This window comes from Lucilia cuprina, chromosome 6 (assembly GCF_022045245.1).
Source record: "Lucilia cuprina isolate Lc7/37 chromosome 6, ASM2204524v1, whole genome shotgun sequence".
In the NCBI taxonomy this organism is placed as follows: Eukaryota; Metazoa; Arthropoda; class Insecta; order Diptera; family Calliphoridae; genus Lucilia; species Lucilia cuprina.
Genome location: NC_060954.1, coordinates 30,448,976 through 30,468,526, shown reverse-complemented (window position 1 = coordinate 30,468,526; position 19,551 = coordinate 30,448,976). Strand labels below are relative to the sequence as shown.

The 19,551-nt window shown below is 31.2% G+C and overlaps 1 long non-coding RNA gene across 1 annotated transcript in view; it reads left to right on the top strand.

Moving 5' to 3' along the window:
- Positions 1-6,195, top strand: part of LOC124420863 — a 15,852-nt gene extending 9,657 nt beyond the window's left edge. The window contains exons 2-3 of the long non-coding RNA XR_006941415.1: positions 5,678-5,909; positions 5,967-6,195. This is a non-coding gene — a long non-coding RNA (uncharacterized LOC124420863). The remainder of the gene's footprint in view (positions 1-5,677; positions 5,910-5,966) is intronic.
- The last annotated feature ends 13,356 nt before the right edge of the window (positions 6,196-19,551 follow it).

The window sequence follows — 19,551 nt, the reverse complement described above, 5'->3', positions numbered from 1 at the left end:
TTGAAGTTTCCTTAGACCTGGTTCACACTGGTAAACTTTTGTTGAGAAACTTTTGTTTCCCAAAGAAAGTTTGTTGAAAAACTTTTAATTTTGTATGAGAGAAAGAGATGATATTTCATTCCCTTTTTCTCACACACAAAAATCAAAAGTTTCCTAAAAAAAAGTTTCCTGGTGTGAACCAGGTCTTAATGTCCACACATAGAAACTTTTGTTTCGGAAACTATTTGTTTATTGCATTGATTTGTTGTTGTACAAATGAAAAGAATAACAAAACAAGTTTCCGAGAACAGAAAACTCCGTACCGCGAGAGAGATAAATGATATCCTTTCTTTTTCTCTCTCATTCAAAATCAAAAGTTTTCAAAAAAATTTCCCTGTGTGGACAGGCAGTTAAAGATTTATTATAATTTCTCTTGATGACAATATATTTCATTTAAATTTTAAAATAATACATTAATAATATATTTATTTCTTACTTGATAAAATTTAATATATACTTTTATTCTTAAAAAATAATTTTTATTCTAATGCATGGAATATACAATATTTTTTGTTTTACCCTCTAGTACAAATAAAAAACCGACTTAGACCTGGTTCTCACTAGGAAACTTTTGTTGAGAAACTTTTGATTAAGGAGTGAGAGAAAGAGATGGTTAATATTTCTTTCTCTTTCTTTCACACACAAAAATCAAAAGTTTCCCAAAAAAGTTTCCTAGTGTGAACCAGGTCTTTCTTAAACAAAATTTTTTTATGTGTGGACATTATGGAAACTGCAAAAGAGAATTAAGAAAAGGGTTTTCACAAAAGTTTCCTAGTGTAGACCAGGTCTAAATAATTTGGATAAAAAATTGTAATTTATCTCATATGATATTTCTTTTAAGAAAAAAAATGTACCAAAAAGGGGAAAAACGGGAAATTCAATATTATTCAAATTCATTGAGTCAATTTTTATAAAACCTGAAAAATTGTTTATTTACTCACACAAAATAATTTATTGGTATATTATTTCGGATAAATTGTTTGGTATTTTTTGAAAGCTTACAATGGTATCATTTTTATTAAGAACTTTCCACAAAGGTTTTTATCACAAAGGGATCACAACATGGACCCAAGTGTGCCCCTAATGCGAACAGCAAGGGACAGCCTGCTAACCTAATCTTCCACAAAGGTTGAACTGGACTCTACATCAATAATAAATAATGGTCATAACACTATTCTTTATTATATACAAAGTCAAAAGATTAATCTGAAGTGTTGTTAGGCGAGGTTTCCGACTAACTGGCATGACTTACCTCAGGAAGTTCCAACATATTCTCGCCAAACTTGTATTCTTCACAAAAACGAAAAAGGTATTCAAATAACAAAACAAAACTTACTCGATCTGAACCACATTAACCAAGTTTCTTTAGAGAGATAGATGTTATCCTCGGTATCTACCATCCCAATCTTGTCGTATTAATTTTAATTAATAATATACATTTTAATTAGATAATAAAAGAAAGTTAATATATAACTTAAATCTAAACACATACAAAAGCCTAATAATTTGAATGAATCACTGTATTTTTTATTAACTTCTTCAATATTTTTCTGATCTTTTACCGCATAAACTCTACTGGACACTATCACGGAGAACTACTAGAGCAGGTCAGGTAAATTGTATCGCTTCAATTTATTGTGAATTTTTATTAATACTTTTATCTTTTTCAGCCTATCAATAAACAACATAAATAAAACAACAAAAGACATGAAATAACCAAAAAACAAACGAAAATCACAAAAAAAGTAAAATAAAAACTAATACACTAACAAAAGAAACAATTTAACCTCTGGGACTCGGGCAGGAGGTAGTGTCTCCATTGGCCGTAAGCCCCTCTCTACTGATTTTAAACAAGGAGTGGAGGCAAATTCGCATTTCTGGCCTCCTCCCGACAGTTTCCCTTAAGGTCCCCCACGCAAAATTTTTTAGCAACAATATATATAGAGATCATTTGAACTGGACACTATTTCGACACTAATGGCTCACTGAGCCATTTTTCGCTGTTTTTGAAGAGTGTTTTGATTTCCCAACTTCATGGCGAGGCAATGTATAAGCCAAAAATCGTAAAGAATGGTGTTCCTGAAAAATAAAATTAATTTACGTCATAGTGGGGAGGGTATATTGGATTTGTGCTGATGTTTGTAACGCACAATAATATTGGTTCAATACCCACCTTTAAGTATACCAATTGGCTCAGAATTATTTTCTGAGTCGATTTAGCTATGTCAGACCGTCCATGTAAACCTTGTAATTATACTACATGTCGCAATTTTAAAGATAATTTTAATTTGGTGTAGGACCTATTATCCCAGGGACGAAGCCTATTGAAAATGGTTCAGATAGTTTCATTATTTCACCTAGCCCCATACATCTGAACCCCCAAATTGGGCTTGTAAACCTTGTAATCAAACTATAGGTCGCAATTTTGAAGATAATTCAATGAAATTTGGCACATGATTTTTTATGGTACCGTAGACGAAATCTATTGAAAATAGTACAATAGTAGAAAACATACAAGTGAACTTGTATGTTAGCATATTGAAGTTATTTTTCAAGACTTTGAATATTTTTAAAGTTTTAAATACTTCTCCCCTCTACTTTTGTAGATATTTCATTTACGCTGGAAAGAGCAACTTTTTTGCTTTAAAATATTACAAAAACTGGCTGTCACTTTTTGCCCCTTTTTTTGTTATAAGTTAAAATATAAAATACTCATATCAAAAAATTAATTTGATACGAAATGACTCAAATTGGATCTTGAATGAACACATAGTGATAATTACAATAAATTGAAGGAAATTTATCTATGATCTTTGCAAAAATAAGCAAGTGTGAATAGGTCGTTTCAAAAATTCGAAGCTAATTATGAAAAGTTGGCAGATGGTGATTTATTTAAAAACATTACAATTATAATTTCACAGATATACAATTAGTGGCGCTCAACAGGCCTACCTTTAGGGTAAGTCTGTTGAGAGTGCACTGAAGAATAGGTTTTATACTCTATTCATGCTTAGCGGTAGAAATGTTAACTCGGCCCTAGGGGATCATTGCATTAGGAGAAGGGTTACCAGGACGACACCACAGGGGGTGTTTTTTCTCTTCTTCTGTGGCTACTAGCGGTTAACGATATCCTAAAGCTATTTGAATGCTAACTATAATAGTAGGCCCATTTTCCCCAAAAGTAAATATGGACGGATTTACATGTGGTAATAAAATTCGACATACGAATCTCATATTTTATAATGATCGTTAATTGACCCTACACCCATAATACGTCCCTTTAAAAATTTGTTACGCAAAACTACTGAAATACTTGATACTGTGATTTACGTTAAAAAGTACATCATTCAGAAGGAAAAGCTAGCTATTTTAGGGACCGTTTCTGTTCTAAGTAAACTTCAACGGACTTGTTATGTTTTATGATCATAAAATCATGGTCACATATTACATACACTGTATATATTGTACATAAATATTGTGTATATGTTATTCCAGCAATAGTTTGCTTGTGTGTGTGTCTTAAAAACAAAAACTATGCAACTAGTTGCGAATTTTTTTAATTTCATTAGTATTTTCAAATTTTATAAATTTTCGACTAAAGGTCAAAGGTCCTGAGTAGATTTTAAGAAGTATCTCGACTTTCCACATAGAACCGTAGTCTAACAGGAGGATTTTTAAGAATCTTCTCGACTTTCTCTATAGAACCGAAGTCATAATGACGTAAAAAATATTTGTCTGCCACGCCTACTTTAGGGTGGCCAAAATAAACAACTCATATATTTAACTGAACTACCTCTTGTTTTCCTCCGCTCGAGGTTCATTCTCACCTGCCATCTTTATCATAAATCGCTCTAAAATTGTACATTATTCTCCTTTATTGTCCTCTAACCTGTCCTATCCGAGTTTTTCATGTTTGTTCCCTAACCTAAACTACCAGGAAACCAAAAAAATAGTAAGCAAATCCGGTCCATTCAATAACTACCGTATTTTTTACCAACAACAATAACAGTAGAATACACACGAATGCGAATGCAAATATTTTTTAATTAACTTTTTTTAAATGATATTTTATCTTAAAACATATATTAAACACATCTTTTTGCTATTTTCTTCTGCACTTATGCAAAATTAAAAAAGTACGTAAGGTAGTTTTTCAATTTTTTAAATTTTTATTACTATTTGAAATGAAATGTCAAAGAATAAAAAATATTTTTTTGTTTGTAAAATATAAATTATTTTCGGGGTTTTGAATAGTTTAAAAGTGTTCCAAAATAAAATAAACATTGTTACGGAACGTGTTTCCTGGCGAGGTTTCCTGCTAGCTAGGCATGTTTAGACATCAGGCGGTTCCAACCCTGCTCAGGCACGACTCCGAACAGTATACAAAAGAATTTCAAAAACACTACATTAAAACAGAAACTACACCAACAAATCTACCACACGAAGAGATTCCGAGACAGCTGTTCGTCTCGTCTACCCTCCCAGCATCCGCATCAATTTTGAGCTTACGACCCAATACTCCTTGACCTCTTCTCCACTTACCTCTCCATCATCACTTGTACCAATCTAATTATTATTCAAATCATCATTATTTATTACAAAAACAAAATAAATATTTTCAATTTCTAGACTATTAACTTATAACTAACGAAAATGGACAGACAAACAAACATAAGTACAAATTTCCCTTGTTTCTTTATCATTTTAAGCATTATTAATATTACATTTCAAAATTTAAACCTATACTTCTAGGGCTCAAGTTTATTATTGCTTCCAAACCAAGCTATTGCGTTTCAAACTATTCTAAATAACCTTAAAGAGCTCTCTGAGTCTGTCACTACACAGAAGGATCTATAGTAACCGCGTTTTCTTGGGCTCTAGACAATTTATTTTAGCGTTTAACGACGAGGGACAAGTGTATGGGAACACACAGAACGATTACATATATTAAAACATTGGACGCGATTCTTACAGTTTTATTAGACAAAACACAACTAACTTATCAGTAACTTAAGTCTATTCTTATTATATAAATTTATTTTATTGCCAATTGTTTAGCCTTCGGATTCACTTCCAGATTTCTTCAAAAGAATCAAAATTAGCACTTAAATTTCTTGGGCTGTTATATTTTTAATGGATTAATGGATTAGTCCTATTTCAATCAGGTGTGCGGTATGATGCCGAACAAGCCACTCCTTAAAGGATTCAAATTTGTCTCGCCAGCTATGACATTTAAAAAAAATTTTATTAGAAACACAAAACAAAACTAACATTTGAATTATAACTTATAAATATTCAAAAAAAAAAAATAATAATAATAACAATTCACCACACAGATTTATTTTCTTTCATTAAAAAAAAACTGTTATTGCACTGGATATGAGTTTTGGTCTTTTGCTTATGACAGTTGTTTCAATTATAGCACTAACTAACAAGTTTCCATCTTCAAAAATATATGTATATTATTTATCATTTTCGCGCCTCTACCGTTATGTATTGGAAAATCGCTGTTGAGAATTTTCTCCCCAAAAGAAAATCTATAATAATTTTCCCCTCTAACCGTTTCATCCTTATATAAATTCTTCGCGCCATTATTCTATTATTTGCATTTCATTTTACTCGTTCTATTTTCATCAAGGAAAATACAACCCTGTAATTTACAATTTTTGCCGCGTTGCTGCACTGTAGTATAGGCGTTTCTACACCTAACAGCTGACACACAACCAAACACATAAAACAAAGAACATTAAGAAGAAGACCTAAGAACACATAAATTAAAATCATTTTGTTTAATTTTAATCACATATAAAATTTTTTCTGCTACAAAAAACACTTTTTTAACTCATCCAGACATTGAGAATATATGTAATGTAAGTATAAACAATAATGTGTAAATTTTCTTTTTCTAATAACTTCTTTTTGTTCAGTATTTCAACATTAATGAAAACCCACCCCTAAAACAACAAACATAAACAAAACAAGCCAGTGGAACCAAATTAAAACCACTTGATGAAACCAAACGGATGAACACAAGAAACAGGAGCTCGAGAACAAACAAAAAGGAATCAAATCTGAAGGAATTACAACAATAACAAATTCATCAGACTTTTCGGAACAACAAAGTGTTTATTTACACAAATAAAACTAAAACATATATTGTACATATAGAAACGAGTGTCAATGTTTTATTTCTTTGTATGCAATCTGGATTTGATCCACCCGCAACAACATTAAGTTTAGGTGATAGGAAAAACTATTAAGTGATTAAATCCTTTGAGTGCATTAGTTCTTACAAGTGTGTTTTATTCTCTGTAGCAGAACCTTTTGATTCTCTCCAGAGTTTTCGTTATACCGCTATATGCTGAAGTCCCTTCTTCGTGAGCATTTTCGATTATGGTCCTCGTTAGGCTTCTCGGAATCCACAACTTCCATTCATATTGCTCACCAAGAGTTGCATCCAATGTACTATTTTTATAGACTTTTCTGTTGTCCACTTTCAAGTCAGGTAGATGGTCTTATTGTCTGATATTGTTTTAATCAACTCAAGATATTCTTCGCTTTCGAATTCGAAGGTTTCGAAATCCAAGAAATCCTTATATTCATAGCTATATTCTACGTAGCTCTTGATAGCATATCTTTGTTGAAACCGTAAGCTTGAAGTTGTAGTGACCAACGCGCTAATCTTCCATTAAGATCTTTCAAAGTCATCAGCCATTTTAAGCTGGCATGATCCGTAATAAGCGTACACGGCATCATTTCGACATATGGCCGATATATTTTTATTGCCATTACGGCTGCGAGACATTCCTTTTCCGTAACACTATTTTTTCGCTGGCACGAATGTAATTTTTGAGAGTAGAATGCGATGATGCGAGATGTTCCATTTATCATCATTTAATTGACATAGTACTGCCCCTATGCCATATTCAAACGCATCACATTCGATGAAAAATCTTTTCGAGAAATCAGGATGCTTAAAACGGGTGCTGAGGTTAACGCTTTCTTAAGAATCTATGGCCTCGGGTGTCATTACAAGGAAACTTCTCACTTATCGTGTTGATTTAGGTTGATGTATGTTACGAATCGCAGCAACTTTGTCAGGATCAGCCTTTAACGTCCCTCCTCCGATTATGAAACCGAGATTCGCTTTCTTCCAATAGGCGGAAATGTTCCTCGAATGTTCTCGATATTATTAGCAGATCATCTTGATAAATGAAGACGTGATTTATGAAGACCTTTATTATCTGTGGGACCACTTTATCCATTAATCTACAAAATCGCGGCGCACAGTGGGGCAGAATGGAATTTTTTTGGAAATAAATCTGACATTTCTAAACGGCTGATCCGATCGAGATAAAATTTAGCGTGAGCGTACCCAAGGAGTATTCAAGTTTAAGTTTTGAAGATGAACCCCGCAGATGCCCCAGGGACGGAGCTGTGGCGGCTCAAAATGAGGTACCTACGACATATAAAATTTTTAAACTGTTGCCATTTTTTGTTTTTCACCCAAATACAGAGATTTTTATATTTTCTGAAAAAACGTGCTTGGACATACTACTTATCTCTTATAATATCCGAGTTATAGGCATTTAAACATTTAGTGATACAAAATTTACCATACCTTGGTCCGCCTTTTTTTGAATACCGGGCGTAATTTTGGACCAAATGGACACAATTTTTTCTTGTTAGTTAGACAACAAAATTTTCAATAATATACAAAAAATTTTAGATCAATATCATTTACAGATCCAAAAATATACGTTTTATAATTTAAAAATTTAAAAAATTTTAGATTTTTGTTGTTTTTTTTGCCCAAAATGTGTATTAACTCTTTTATTAATAAAATAAAATTTTCTTTAAGAACATATAACAATTTAATAGTTTTCTATAAGGTATCTTTACGCAGAACGCTTTGGCGTAAAAAACTTGTCCTATTTTTTGAAAATGTTGCCACTGCGTCCTTCCGAATATGACCTATTTTTTATCAAAACTTCAACTTTGGGCGACATGTTCTAAAATCCCAAAGCTGGGATCAGAAAACTGAAAGCAGTTTTGGAAACCTCAATATGTTTTCTATTTACTCCAAAAGTATTTTCCCAGCCCTGAAAGAAATGTGGACCCTATGGGCAAAAATGTAAAAAATCCCATTTTTGGGATTTTCATTCCTATTTTTGGGAATTGTAAGATGCCCTTTGACCTTTTCAATTTTTTTTTGCATTTTCTTATTTGAAATGACAAATTTAACAAGCGTTGAAGATTTCATTGAGTTTTGTTCATAAATAAAGATTTTGTCATATATTACATATTTGTTAAATTTCTAAAACTATGATTTATATCGAAATATTAATAGGGTCGCAGATAGCTACAACAATTTAGTCCATATTTATCCCTTAATATCTTTTTTTAGTTAGATATGAAAATTCTGGACCCTTTACAAAAAATTTCAAGCCAATATTTAATTACATTCAAAAATATGTTCATTTAAACCTGTGTCCTTTAATTTCATCTTTTTCATATTTTAGTATTAAGTATGACAGAACATACATTTGGTGTTGAATAAAATATTTGGACAATTTTTAAAAATTATTTAGTTAATTATTTTATTAAAGACTATAACATTGTATATACAATAAAAAAATATAATTTTATTATGAGCCACGCACAACAACACCTAAATCACCCCACACAAACCATCTTTCCCGCCCACCGAAATATAAAACACAATTTAATACAATATCATCAGTTATAATAGCTTTGAACTGTTTATCTTAAACATAACACAATTAATTCTTACAACCTACTTATATAGTTAATTCCTAACACTACTTATTTTCTATAAAATAATCTGTCATATCGGTATACATATCCAGAAGGTAATATAAATCCTTTAAATCTTCCTCGTTTTGAGATGATAGAGTTTCATAACAAATCCATCTTTTTCGCGTAGTTGAAAGAACAGGATCAGAAGATAGAAGTAAACTATTAAAAATATCTTCATTCTGTGATTGCCTGCAGCATTTTCTTGAGCTGAAAAGTTGAACATACCTAAAATCTCGATTCCTCGCTTCCTGGGCTTCTTCTGTTAACTCTCCAAGTGGAAGAATATTCGATTCAATTATTATTTGACCATGACACAATACTTTGTGTACTGTTGGTGTTAGTTCCCTCCATGGATACAGAGATACAAGTAATTTAGAAAATTATAGTAAACATATAATTTTATGTTTACTATTCAGTGCCATTAAAATAGTGTTAACTCTTCGAAGCAACTCCTCGTTGATTCCAGTTATTTTTGAAGTAATTTCAAAATCCCGAAAAAATCTTCTCGCCGTATTACCGTCATTTGTACTACCGCAACTTGGAAGTGGTTTGTCGATGTTTAATCCCATCTGAACTTTAAATTCTTCTTGGATTCTGCTTTTTTCCGCAGCTCTCAGTTCTTTCAATTCTTCATTATTTTTTGTTGATTTAGTAAGATTATCTGGCACACTTCTATATTTGAGGTCGTATGCTATGTGTAAAAAGTAATCCAAAAATCGTATTCTGGCATGAAGTGGTGAAATTCCGAAAGACAGGACTTCTTCATTAATACTTCTGCTTTTGTTTATATTTGAGAATTGCGACTTTTTCTAATTACATATTGAGCATCTCCAGAAGGAAGAAGTTTCTGTTATGGCATTGCTGACCTTTCCATCAATCGTTAAGCTTAGCGGATATGATACGTTAATAGAGAATTCCTTTATTTTTATGCAAATGGGCTCCAGTGCATTTATTTCATCTTTTAAATATTCCACTAAATCTTTTGTAGTTTTCTTTTACTCCTTTATATATTCAAATCCAATGGGTCTACAAAAATTATTTGAACCCGGAGTTGAATTGATCCATATATATTCAAATGAATTTCCGATGCTTGACGATGATGGATTAAGGGAATATGAACGAATTCGTAATGGCACTAATGATGACATAAATACACTTTTGTAGTCTGCTAATGTCCGACTTCCACAAGCTTGTTTGTATTCTGGAAGTGCTGATAAACCGTCACATCCCCACTTACACATTAAGACAACATCACAGTTATGAATTTTCCTTAGTTGGTCTTCTGAAAAGTCTGACACAATTCTTGATGTTGTGTTTTTGAGCAAAGATGATATAACAATACAAGCTTCCACATCATTAACAGCAATAGGTGATGGTAGGATAGTATGTTTTTTTTCCTGGATCGCCTTGTATGATGGTAATATATTGTGTCCTTTTTCATGCAGAGCTTTCCTTAATATTTGGTACTTATTTCGACTGAGACCCAGTTCCAACATAAGCGCTATTGCTTCCGTTTCAGTAAAATTTGATTGTGATGTTGGAGTTGGTATACTTTCCACAATTCGCTTAAGTCGTTTTGGTGATACATTAGGAAGAATAGTTACAATATGTACGGCATCCATAGGTTGGTTTTCGGAAGGATAATCCGAATGGCTCCGAAATGCTCCACGGGCTCTCACTTTCCTCAATGATATCTAGAGTCCGACCGAACTCCAAATTTCGTTCGGTACCGAACACCGAACTTCGGTAAATTTGAAAGTTCGGCCGAACCCGAACTTTGTTCCGTTTTTAAAGTTCGGTGAACAATAACATTTAAAACCAAAATATAAACATCCTGAACATTTTTTGAAGAGGGTCTTCAATTAGCAATTAGGTCAATTATCAACTAATTCCGAATTCCAGAGAGTGAAAAATTTCTAAAAACAAACCATTTTTGTGAAGAGCATATATTTAATACTTTTATTTTTGGTTTTTAAACGATTTATTGACAATGATATAATTCTCTGTAAGAGCACGCAGAGAAAAACATGGTTGTGGTTAAAATTATGATAACATATTATCGTTATTGTAACAATTTTTAAATATCATATTATGATTATATACCGTCATAATATTTCATTATTATATTTTTTTATCAGGGGCTAGTTTAAACAATTTAAAAAATCAACCCTTAGATACAATTCTGTTCGAGGTAAGGACACAAATATAAGAGCATTTTATGTGTATTCATTATACTAGAATTTGTTGTTGATGTTGGCTATCTCAGATTGCCGCTACCTCCTTGCTGATGTCTGAGCTTTCGTCAACTTCTCTTCCGTTTGGTTCCACGAAACGCACTTTTTTTACTGCTCTCACCGGACGTTGCAGAAAATTACTCCTCATCTCTCTCCTAGAAATGTTGTGTTCTGCTTCGTTGCATTCCAAACGAAAAATTGGATATAAAATTTTTGCCACGTTTTCCTTTATACTCCTTATCATAATTTTAATGTCGTATTCTAGAATCGCCTGTACTAGCCTTACAACAACTCACATCTCAAAATTGGCCATTTCTTTACTCCGTGGGTACGTATCATTAACCAGTACCAGTATTATCTGACGGTTGTTGCCTTTCACGTTTTCTACTTATCGCTATCGACCTAGTCTTCCCGGTCATTACTTTCGGCCGGAAATTGTTATTGTAATTTTTTATATTGATTTTTGAATTATAGTTTAAAATTAAGAGTAAGCAAAGAATAAAATTTAATTTAAAAGTTAATTAATTTTATATCTATTGAGTGCAGGAGATATGATTAAAATAAATTGAAACCCCCAAAAAATATAATACAAATACTAAAAAAATAAAAAATATTCAAAAACAAAATCCAAATAAACAAATAAATGAATAAACAAAAAATACATATGTATTAATAATATTATTGCAGTAACTCGATAAGCCACCCACCCGCACAATTTGATTTTATGTGCTTTTTGAGTTGCTAGAAACCATATCTATTGTCCCTTAAAAGATTTTTTGCGTTATGTGGTAATTTGGCAATAAAAGGGTCATGTTTCATTCTCTATTTAAACTATTTGTAAGAAATTTTATTTCATTAACTCGATATACCACATATATTTTTCACTTTATAAGAAAGTGCTTTATATTCATAGTTTTTAAACTAAAATTTTAATGTTGTCATATAATCCAATAATATGGAAATAAATATGGATAGGTCTCATGAAATCCAAAGTAATCGGTTTCATTCCGATTTAAATTTTAATGCTTTATTAAAAATTCTACTAACGATTTTTTTTAATGTAAAATACTTAGAAAAACATTAAAGAACTTAAAAATATACAGATATGAAATACTAAAGTGAAAAACATCAAAATATGCACTGAAGGAGTAAAATATGCTTTAAAAACTCGAAATATGCTTTGAATATGCTAAAAAAGTCAAATAATGCTAAATAATGCTCTGTGCCTGTATTTTGTAAGTTTCGAATCGACAAAAAGATTCGAAATATTTATAATCGTATTGTTTAAAATAGGGTGAACACACGTAATTCAAATATATTTTGGTTAATTTTAATGTGTTCCTTTTAAAAATTATTCGAATCACTAAAAAGTGGAAGACTCCAATATATCAGTGTTTTTTTTCTCGACTCGAAATTTACAGAACACGGGCACTTATAGGTAAAATATGCAAACATATGTTCTATCAAACAGATGCCAAAATTCTTAAATTGGTATGAAAGTTATAAACATCTTATCCATGAGTCCATATGACAAAAAACATGCATTTGTATATTTTGGTTTCCCTGGTAATTATGTATTGTTCCAATTGTTTTTTTCTTACTTTTTTAGAAAATGAAGAAATTTGAGTAAATAATAATTGTTGATTCAGATAGGTCGACGAATTGCAGCTTCATAGGACTGTAGTAAAATACTTAGAAAAACATTAAAGAACTTAAAAATATACAGAAATGAAATACTAAAGCGAAAAACATCAAAATATGCACTAAAAGAGTAAAATAAGTTTTAAAAACTCGAAAATATGCTTTGAATATGCTAAAAAAGTAAAATAATGCTAAATAATGCTCTGTGCCTGTATTTTGTAAGTTTCGAATCGACAAAAAGATTCGAAATATTTATAATCGTATTGTTTAAAATAGGGTGAACACACGTAATTCAAATATATTTTGGTTAATTGTAATGTGTTCCTTTTAAAAATTATTCGAATCACTAAAAAGTGGAAGACTCTAATATATCAGTGTTTTTTTCTCGACTCGAAATTTACAGAACACGGGCACTTATAGGTAAAATATGCAAACATATGTTCTATCAAACAGATGCCAAAATTCTTAAATTGGTATGAAAGTTATAAACATCTTATCCATGAGTCCATATGACAAAAAACATGCATTTGTATATTTTGGTTTCCCTGGTAATTATGTATTGTTCCAATTGAAATTTGAGTAAATAATATTTGGAGGGATTGTTGATTCAGATAGGTCGACGAATGGCAGCTTCATAGGACTGTAGATGATAATGTACGCAGAAAATGCCACAGTTATGGTAGGGGAAAGGGCGATTGGAGGTCCACACTTACCTCCTTATTAATTGAGAAAGATGTGAGTGTTTTGTAAAATTTTAGTTTTCAGATTTTTTCTTTTTGCGATCCAGCCAGATAATTGAGAACTCTTCCTATGAGATGACGCTGCAGAGGTGGCTGGGTAAATTCTGGTCCCCGAAAAAACAGTTTGTTATTTTTATTTGCAAACTCTAAAATGTTTGTAGATCCGTAACTAACTTTACGATTAGCAAAAATAAAAATATTTTATCAATTTAATTTACTACGAAATATCGAATTTTATATGAAGCATAAAATCAGTTGTACGCGCCAAGGCAGTCTACGCTTTATTGCCTGTAACTGCCGGTCCACACTAGGAAACTTTTTTTGGGAAACTTTTAATTTTGTGTCAGATAGAAAGAATACCATTCATCTCTATCGCGGTACGAAGTTTCCCAGAGTGAACAAGGTTCTAGTGTTTACCAGGTCAAACAAATACATTGATTCCACTTTTTGACAGACGCATAGAATGCGAGGAAATGTAGAACGCGTGGTGTGGACATCCAGCTTTAGAACGTGTTCTATTTTCGTGCGGCAAACATTAAGGAAATAGCTGTTTTGTTTTAAATTTTTTTTGAAATATCGTTTTTTCCCATATCTTTTTTCTTGGTTTTCTCATGATAAAAATAAAGATGGTAGTGTCAATCAAAAATTTTTTTTATCAAATAAGGATTTTTGAAGTTTAGTTTTTTGTGAGCGTTGCCACATTCTTAAAAATGATTTTGATTTGTCGTGTGCACCCTTTAGTAGGGCAAAATTTAAGAAGAAGAAGACGAAAAGAGAAGTTGGCAAAGCGGCTGTACAAACTATCTGACAGCTGGAAAATGTAAACAAAAACAAAACTATAATGTAAAAAAACTATACGGTTTAGCCAAATGGCTGAAATGGTGTTAAATTGATGGGAACCATATTGGTAACCGAGGTTTCTCGTTACCAAAAAGGTAAGATGTCGGTCCTTTTCATTTTTCCCTGCCCAAGAAGAAGGTGGAGCCCGTGGCCGTCAAGAACAACAACAAAAATTTTAATTTAAATTAAATAATTCCTTGTTTTTGTTTATTCATAAAAGTTTCAAACTGAACTACAAATAAAAGTTAAAACAAAATAAATTAGAACTTAAAACTAAATTACATTCATCATAAAACTAAATAAAACAGAAAAATAAAGCTAAATCAGTCAACTCTGAGCCACGCAGAGAAAAAACATGGTTGTGGTTAAAATTATGATAACATATTATGGTTATTGTAACAATTTTAAAATATTATATTATGATTATATACCGTCATAATATTTCATTATTATATTTTTTTATTTATCATAATATTGTTATACATGATCATATTCTCCCCTATTCTGCATTTCAATTACGTTTACGCTTTCAATTTCACAACTATCGAAAAAAGGTATTCCAACAAAAAACTGAATAGTAAGAAAAAGAAGCAATTCAATTTTGTTTCAATGCTTTTCGAATGTATGTTCTGCGTTTCGATCATGCCAACGTTTTTGTAAGTTGTTGTTTATGAAATATTCGATTCGAATTGGAATGCAGAATACTGGCCATTATGATCCAAGGTGATCAAAAATTTGTTTTAAATATGTATCGAAATCAAAATGAATTTTATCGAATTAGTAAAATTACAGTTTCTAAAAAAATAAAATATATATATATAATATAAAGATAATATACTTACAATACTTAACACAATTCACAAATTTCAATTTGCTCATTTATATGAAATTTTGACTCATAAAAAAATTTAAGTATAATTTCATAAAAATACTAGTATTTTTAAGCCTGTTATGAACGTTAGTCATTTTCTAAAGCGAAACTTTTGCCATTTCCAAATGTAAACCGATTTTGTCCATTTTGAATACTAATCAAACTGCAACAATAGTTTAGGTCCTATCGTTATTTTAAGAGACTGACCGTCTGACTGACAGACAGACATGTCTAATTCGTTTGAGAATAAGGACCTAGAAAATTTTAATGTTACAAATGAAATTACAAATTTAATTGAAATTAAATGTTTGGCTTTTCTTAACTTTTTAATCACTCTGGTTAACAGTTTTCAAATCAGCCGAAAAAAACGCGTTCTGTACCTATATATACCAGAAATTTATTGTACAACCAGTATGTATGATAACTTCTGTAAACAAATTTCCAGCATTTTTAAAACTTTTTGATGATGTAAAAATATAATAAACATTTTATAAAAAGTTCGACGTTCGGTGTTCGGTCAAAATTTGGCCGAACCTCACTTTTTACCGAACTTCGAACCCGTACCCGAAGGTTCAGTCGGACACTAATGATATCCAACTTTAACATGTTATCAATTTCATTATATGTTATCTCTTGAACCGCAGGAGAAATGGCGGAACCGCACTATCTGCTAATTTTATTGGATGTTTTTTAACTTGGTGATTATCTTTTCCAACTCCTTTTATTGACTTTCCGTCAATAAGTGAGGTTTCATTTTGTAATCTTGTTCCTTGTTGGAAAACTCCTCTTGGACTTTAACTACATCTTATTCTGCTAATTCCATAACTTCAGGGGCTAGTTTAAACAATTTAAAAAATCAACCCTTAGATACAATTCTGTTCGAGGTAAGGACACAAATATAAGAGCATTTTATGTGTATTCATTATACTAGAATTTGTTGTTGATGTTGGCTATCTCAGATTGCTGCTACCTCCTTGCTGATGTCTGAGCTTTCGTCAACTTCTCTTCCGTTTGGTTCCACGAAACGCACTTTTTTTACTGCTCTCACCGGACGTTGCAGAAAATTACTCCTCATCTCTCTCCTAGAAATGTTGTGTTCTGCTTCGTTGCATTCCAAACGAAAAATTGGATATAAAATTTTTGCCACGTTTTCCTTTATACTCCTTATCATAATTTTAATGTCGTATTCTAGAATCGCCTGTACTAGCCTTACAACAACTCACATCTCAAAATTGGCCATTTCTTTACTCCGTGGGTACGTATCATTAACCAGTACCAGTATTATCTGACGGTTGTTGCCTTTCACGTTTTCTACTTATCGCTATCGACCTAGTCTTCCCGGTCATTACTTTCGGCCGGAAATTGTTATTGTAATTTTTTATATTGATTTTTGAATTATAGTTTAAAATTAAGAGTAAGCAAAGAATAAAATTTAATTTAAAAGTTAATTAATTTTATATCTATTGAGTGCAGGAGATATGATTAAAATAAATTGAAACCCCCAAAAAATATAATACAAATACTAAAAAAATAAAAAATATTCAAAAAACAAAATCCAAATAAACAAATAAATGAATAAACAAAAAATACATATGTATTAATAATATTATTGCAGTAACTCGATAAGCCACCCACCCGCACAATTTGATTTTATGTGCTTTTTGAGTTGCTAGAAACCATATCTATTGTCCCTTAAAAGATTTTTTGCGTTATGTGGTAATTTGGCAATAAAAGGGTCATGTTTCATTCTCTATTTAAACTATTTGTAAGAAATTTTATTTCATTAACTCGATATACCACATATATTTTTTCACTTTATAAGAAAGTGCTTTATATTCATAGTTTTTAAACTAAAATTTTAATGTTGTCATATAATCCAATAATTATGGAAATAAATATGGATAGGTCTCATGAAATCCAAAGTAATCGGTTTCATTCCGATTTAAATTTTAATGCTTTATTAAAAATTCTACTAACGATTTTTTTTAATGTAAAATACTTAGAAAAACATTAAAGAACTTAAAAATATACAGATATGAAATACTAAAGTGAAAAACATCAAAATATGCACTGAAGGAGTAAAATATGCTTTAAAAACTCGAAATATGCTTTGAATATGCTAAAAAAGTCAAATAATGCTAAATAATGCTCTGTGCCTGTATTTTGTAAGTTTCGAATCGACAAAAAGATTCGAAATATTTATAATCGTATTGTTTAAAATAGGGTGAACACACGTAATTCAAATATATTTTGGTTAATTTTAATGTGTTCCTTTTAAAAATTATTCGAATCACTAAAAAGTGGAAGACTCCAATATATCAGTGTTTTTTTCTCGACTCGAAATTTTACAGAACACGGGCACTTATAGGTAAAATATGCAAACATATGTTCTATCAAACAGATGCCAAAATTCTTAAATTGGTATGAAAGTTATAAACATCTTATCCATGAGTCCATATGACAAAAAACATGCATTTGTATATTTTGGTTTCCCTGGTAATTATGTATTGTTCCAATTGTTTTTTTCTTACTTTTTTAGAAAATGAAGAAATTTGAGTAAATAAATAATTGTTGATTCAGATAGGTCGACGAATTGCAGCTTCATAGGACTGTAGTAAAATACTTAGAAAAACATTAAAGAACTTAAAAATATACAGAAATGAAATACTAAAGCGAAAAACATCAAAATATGCACTAAAAGAGTAAAATAAGTTTTAAAAACTCGAAAATATGCTTTGAATATGCTAAAAAAGTAAAATAATGCTAAATAATGCTCTGTGCCTGTATTTTGTAAGTTTCGAATCGACAAAAAGATTCGAAATATTTATAATCGTATTGTTTAAAATAGGGTGAACACACGTAATTCAAATATATTTTGGTTAATTGTAATGTGTTCCTTTTAAAAATTATTCGAATCACTAAAAAGTGGAAGACTCTAATATATCAGTGTTTTTTTCTCGACTCGAAATTTACAGAACACGGGCACTTATAGGTAAAATATGCAAACATATGTTCTATCAAACAGATGCCAAAATTCTTAAATTGGTATGAAAGTTATAAACATCTTATCCATGAGTCCATATGACAAAAAACATGCATTTGTATATTTTGGTTTCCCTGGTAATTATGTATTGTTCCAATTGTTTTTTTCTTACTTTTTTAGAAAATGAAGAAATTTGAGTAAATAATATTTGGAGGGATTGTTGATTCAGATAGGTCGACGAATGGCAGCTTCATAGGACTGTAGATGATAATGTACGCAGAAAATGCCACAGTTATGGTAGGGGAAAGGGCGATTGGAGGTCCACACTTACCTCCTTATTAATTGAGAAAGATGTGAGTGTTTTGTAAAATTTTAGTTTTCAGATTTTTTCTTTTTGCGATCCAGCCAGATAATTGAGAACTCTTCCTATGAGATGACGCTGCAGAGGTGGCTGGGTAAATTCTGGTCCCCGAAAAAACAGTTTGTTATTTTTATTTGCAAACTCTAAAATGTTTGTAGATCCGTAACTAACTTTACGATTAGCAAAAATAAAAATATTTATCAATTTAATTTACTACGAAATATCGAATTTTATATGAAGCATAAAATCAGTTGTACGCGCCAAGGCAGTCTACGCTTTATTGCCTGTAACTGCCGGTCCACACTAGAAACTTTTTTTGGGAAACTTTTAATTTTGTGTCAGATAGAAAGAATACCATTCATCTCTATCGCGGTACGAAGTTTCCCAGAGTGAACAAGGTTCTAGTGTTTACCAGGTCAAAACAAAACATTGATTCCACTTTTTGACAGACGCATAGAATGCGAGGAAATGTAGAACGCGTGGTGTGGACATCCAGCTTTAGAACGTGTTCTATTTTCGTGCGGCAAACATTAAGGAAATAGCTGTTTTGTTTTAATTTTTTTTTGAAATATCGTTTTTTCCCATATCTTTTTTCTTGGTTTTCTCATGATAAAAATAAAGATGGTAGTGTCAATCAAAAATTTTTTTTATCAAATAAGGATTTTTGAAGTTTAGTTTTTTGTGAGCGTTGCCACATTCTTAAAAATGATTTTGATTTGTCGTGTGCACCCTTTAGTAGGGCAAAATTTAAGAAGAAGAAGACGAAAAGAGAAGTTGGCAAAGCGGCTGTACAAACTATCTGACAGCTGGAAAATGTAAACAAAAACAAAACTATAATGAAAAAAACTATACGGTTTAGCCAAATGGCTGAAATGGTGTTAAATTGATGGGAACCATATTGGTAACCGAGGTTTCTCGTTACCAAAAAGGTAAGATGTCGGTCCTTTTCATTTTTCCCTGCCCAAGAAGAAGGTGGAGCCCGTGGCCGTCAAGAACAACAACAAAAATTTTAATTTAAATTA